Source organism: Mandrillus leucophaeus, unplaced genomic scaffold (genome assembly GCF_000951045.1).
Source record: "Mandrillus leucophaeus isolate KB7577 unplaced genomic scaffold, Mleu.le_1.0 Scaffold90, whole genome shotgun sequence".
Classification (NCBI taxonomy): Eukaryota; Metazoa; Chordata; class Mammalia; order Primates; family Cercopithecidae; genus Mandrillus; species Mandrillus leucophaeus.
In genome coordinates, this window is record NW_012109808.1 from 5,420,379 (window position 1) to 5,426,053 (window position 5,675).

Sequence of the window (5,675 nt, forward strand, 5' to 3'; positions counted from 1 at the left end):
CCCTTTTCAAGATATACAGATTTTTCATGTAACCCCACTATTAAAATTTTCCTTGGCTCCCCGTTACTTGGAGAATAAAATCTAGACTCCTTAGCCTAACTATAAAGCTATTTATGAATGACATACAATAGTCCCACCATTCTCCTTCCTCCAACTCAATCCCACATCTAGCAACCTGAAACTACCTGTCCCCTGTACATGCTGGTTCAGGCATTTGTATGTGCTCTAAATTAGAGTTTCTCAATATGAGCACTACTGATATTTTTTTAATGGTAATTTCTTGTTGCAAAGTCTGTCCTGTGTATTGGAGGACATATAGTAGCATCCCTGACCACTACCCCCTAGATGCTAGTAGCAACCTCACATAGTTATGACAGGTAAAAATGCCTCCAGACATCACCAAATGCCTCTAGGGGGTGAGCGTCATCCTCACTTGAGAAACGATGCTCTACATATTTTTTAAAATTCTGTTTTCTTCGTCTGAAAAATCCTACTCTAGTTTCTACTGTTGACTGACCCTGACATATTCTTTGGAAGTTACCACTGTTGCAAAGTGTCGTGGACTGAATATTTGTGCACCCCTCCTCAAATTCATATGTTGAAATCCTAACCCCAGTGTGATGGTATTAGGAGGTGGTGCCTTTGAGAGGTAATTATGAAACAGTAGCATTCCCTGATTCCCCTTGCAGGACATGAGACAGGAATGTGGTTCGCCTGTTTGGTCATCCCCCACCACAGCTCAAACCTTTACGAGAAGCATGTAGATGGGCAGGTGCAGAGGCTGGAGCAAGTGCTTTGGGCTCTTGGCCCTGCGGTAGTGTCTAGGGGTGGGTGCCTGCAACCCTAGTGTTACCAAGCTCTTTCAGCTTTGATGTCTGCAGATGACTTGTGTACTAATCAGCTAAATGGACCCGGGACCTTATTGCAAGGACAGAGGGCCAGTGTGACAGACTTCTGTATCCCAAGCTTTTGCCCAGTGTCACAAAAGAATTAAATCACATGCAGGCTCAAAGGATGAGTACAAGGTTTTGTTGAGTGGTGGAGGTGGCTCTCAGCGAGATGGATGGGGAACGAAAAGAGGGGATGGAATGGGAAGGTGGTCTTCACCTGGAGTCAGGCTACTCAGCAGCCGGACTCTTCTCCGACCACCCCCAGCAGAACTTCCCTCAGCATCTAGACATCTAGACATCGCTCCTCTGTTTCTCTGCTGTGTCATTCCACCATTGCTGGTCTGCTGAACTGCTGGTCTGCAGCTTGGGCCTTGGGATTTATACAGTGGCAGGACAGGATGCATGGCAAGCCAAAAGGCAACATTTTGGGCACGAAAACAAGAATGCTTGTTCTCATTTAGGGCCATGGGTATCCAGACTTGAGAATGGGGCCTTTGCTGGGGAGCCACCATATCAATGGTCTCCTGTCCATATCAATTAGGCTAAGAGGGTGGAACCCTCATGAACAGGATTGGAACCCTTAGAAGAAGAGACATAGAGCTTGCTTCCTTTGTGTCTCTCTGCTCTCCACCATATGAAAATACAACTAGAAGACAGCCATCTGCAAACCAGGAAGCAGGATTTCATTAGACACTGGATCTGCTGGCACTTTGATAGTGTATGTTCCAGCCTCCAAAGCTGTGAAAAATAAATTTCTGTTGTTTAAGCAATCCAGTCCATGGTATTCTGTTTAGCACTCCGAACAGACTAAGACATAAATGGGTACCGAGAGGTGTGTTAATGATGTAAAAAAATGGCCAAGAATATATGGAAGAGGCGTTGGAACTGGATAATGGGGTAGAAGCTGGAAGAGATTTGATGCACATGTTAGCAAATGCTGATTTTACCTGAAGAGGTTTATAAATTCTGATTCTGATTCTGGTGAGTGCTCCAAAAGAAAAGCCTGGTTGAATTGTGTTTGCGTTCCTAGTGTTGTGTGGACGGTAGAATTTGTGAGTAATGACATTGTATATTCATCTGAGATTTGTAAACCAAGTACTCGTAAGGTGTTTTGCTTTCTCTTAACTTCTTATAGTGAAATGTACAGGAGAGAACTGAACAGAAGATAGAGCTGTTAGGCAAAATGAAACCAGAACTTTAGGATGTGGAAATTTATCAGCCTATCCACATTACAAAATATAAAAATGAGAAGGTGCATTTGAAAAAGAATACTAAGGCTGTAGTAGAGTGACCATTTAATAAGATTAGTGTGGATGTGAACCATAACCTAATCAGCCAACTCAACAGAAGCCAGGCACAGAGATGGCATTACAGCAGAAGAAACATTCCTAGCTGGGACTTAGGAACAAAGAAAACAGGACAAAATGGAGAAAGACTGTTGGAAGACTCGACGGGAATGGATCATAAGGGCTCTTCACCTGCAAACATACAACTTTCTTCAAGATAAGGAAAGAAGGACCCTGCATATAATGCTGATATCTTAGGACTGCCACTTCCACTGCACATCTAGACTGCCTGAGGGTGGGGGGTGCAGGACTGTCTCCATCTCAGTTTCAAAGAGTAGTACCAACACCCAGCAAAGCCTTGGGGGCAAGGCCACCTGACAGATCCACAGAAGCACAACTTCTACCTGGCAGAATCACAACCTGTGATCCTTGCCTGCAGAGCCACAGATGAAGAACTGCTGCCATAATGGGTCTTGGAGGAGGCTGGACTGATGTCCCAGTGAGTCTGGAAGGAAAAGCATTGAGTCAAAAGAAAATATTCTCAAGATTTATAATCTCTTAGCCTTTCTAGGTTTTTGGCACTCTTGGGACTTGTGCTCTCTCACCCTTTCCTTCTTTTTCATTTCTCCCTTTTGGAATAGGGGAGTCTATTCTATGCCTGTTCCATCATTGTGTTTTGGAAGCATGTAACTTGTTTGGTTTCACAAGTTCACAGCTGAAGATAAATGTTACCCCAGAATGAGTCATACTTGGAGTCTCACCCTATCTAACTCAGACAATATTTACATGAGAATTCGGCAGCCCTAATAATATCTGCATCCCCTGCAGGGCCCTTCTTTCCTTGTATTGAAGACGAGTGTGTGTTCTTTAGAGTTGATGCTGAAATAAGTTAAAACTTTGAGGGCTTTTGGATGAAAGAAATGTTTTCCCTTCATCTGAGAAAAACATGACTTTGGGAGGCTGGGGTGGGATGTTATGGACTGAATATCTATGTTCCCAAATTCCTATGTTGAAATCCTCACCCTTACTGTGATGATTTTAGGAGGTGGGGCATTTGGAAGGTAATTAGATCATGAGGGTGGGGCCTTCACGAATGGGATCAGTGCCTTTAGAAGAAAAGACAGAAGGAAGCTTGCTACTTCTCTTTCTCTGCTTCCTGTCATGTGAGGATACAACTAGAATATGACCATCTGCAAACCAGAAACCAGATCCTCACCAGACACTGGATCTACTGGTGCCTTGATCTTAGATTTCCTAGTCTCGAACTTTGCGAAGTAATGTATACTGTTTAAGCCACCAATCTACGGTATTTTCTTTTAGCACCCCAAACTGACTTTGACAGAAATCTTCTCTTTATTCTATACAGACTAAAAAGGATGACTTTCTTGGTACCTCTCTCTACCTGTGCACCAGGCACAGTGCTCAGAAGGATTGTTTAGATCTTGGTTTCTGCACACATTAGCAGTACGAACACTGATGTTTTACTTAGTCTGTACACACCTATTTTTTCTTATCTATTGAATAGGGTTGATAATATTTAAATAATTTACACTATCTGGAAGATAATCAATACTGAATATATGCTAGTTAATATTATTACAATTGTGACTTCATCAATTTTTTGAATTGAAACATGGTGATTTCTAGTTCATTAGATATGATATTATAAATTTGTAAATTCAAAGTTGATATAATATTGTACAGACAAATCTACATAATAACTGAATTTTTCATTATTTTATATTTCTCTTGCAACATGACCACCTTGCAGAAGGGGTATCCCCTTGATTTTCTAAAGGATTATTTTTGTTTGGTTGGATAGAGATAGCTAATGAGTTGCACTGGGGCTAAATTTGACCCATAAGGATAAAATATCTACTGGAAAATGGATTCATTTCTCTAATCATCAACTGATTTTGTAAGGAGGGTTTAATATTGAATTCTTGAGTGCAAAATATTTATATCAAACAGTAGAAAGAAACAAATGTCTGAACACACATTAATATTATCTGTAAATCAGCATCTTGTGTTAACATACTAACCAAATTAGTGAGGACACATGCATAGAGTAGCAGAACTGTGGAAGCATTCACACAGACAAATTCCGGAAAAGTATGAGAAACTTATAATATATATTCTTCTTTAAAGGAGATTTAAAGATATAGAGTAACTTTTCTTTATTGATAACTCAATTGGGAGTAGCCTTTGAGAATAAGCATCTTTCAATTTACTTAAAAATTCACCTCTAAAATTAGATGGATTGATGGATGAAAGGAGATCAACGGGAGGCATAATAATGGACCTCAATGATGTCCACATCCCTATTCCTGGAAGCTTTGAATACAATACATTACGTGGCAAAGGAGACTTTGCAGATGTCAATAATTTAAGGATTTTAAACTAAGGAGACTATCCTGGGTTATTCTGGGTTCAATTTTATCACAAAGGGCCTTAAAAGATGGAAGAATAAGGCAGAAGAGTGAGAGAAGGAGATCTGCCAAGAGAAGCAAGGTTCAGAGTCAGGAAAGATTTAAAGATGCTACACTGCTAAATTTCAAGATAGAGGAAGACACCACAAGCCAAGGAAAGTGAGTGACCTCTAGAGGCTGGAAAAGACAAGGAAATGAATTCTCTCTCAGGGCCTACAAAAAGGCCTGCCAAAGAAAGGCCCACCTGCCAACATCTTGATTTTAGCCCACTGAAATCCATTCTGAACTTTTGACCTGTAATAAATTTGTGCTGTGTTAAGCTGTGGTGATTTGTTATAGTGGTGATAGAAAACAAATGCAGATTTAACTGATAAATATAGTTAAATGTTAATTACAGAATAAATGTTATGGACAGATAGGTAATCACTGCATAATTCTAATTTAGCTGTATGTTTAAAAATTGTATAATAAAACATCTAGAAAATAAATATGGGATTATATCAAAATATATTTAAAAATAGTGCATTGTAGAAAAATGTGTTAAAACTGGGTTAATTAACAATACTTGATAACAATTGTTTAATGAATAAATTTCGGTATAGGTAACTCATTTGTGTTACAGAGAGCAGCATCTCGCTCTCAAATTAATTTTTCTTTTTCTTTCTTTTGAGATGGAGTCTTGCTCTGTTGCCCAGGCTGGAGTGCCGTAGCTCGATCTTGGCTCACTGCAACCTCCGCCTCCAAGGTTCAAGCAATTCTCCTGCCTTAGCCTCCCAAGTAGCTGGAATTACAGGTGCCCACCACCACACCTGGCTAATTTTGTTTTGTATTTTTAGTAGAGATGAGGTTTCACCATGTTGACCAGGCTGCTTTCTCTCTCCTGATCTCAAGTGATCCACCACCTCGGTGTCCAAAAGTGCCGGGATTACAGGCATGAGCCACCACACCCGAACTTCAAATTAATTTTTTTAAGTAGCTAAAGTCACATGCATATTTCAGATTGTTAACACTCAATACATGCTAAATAGAATATAATGCAATAGAATATACACTCAAAATGGAATTAAATT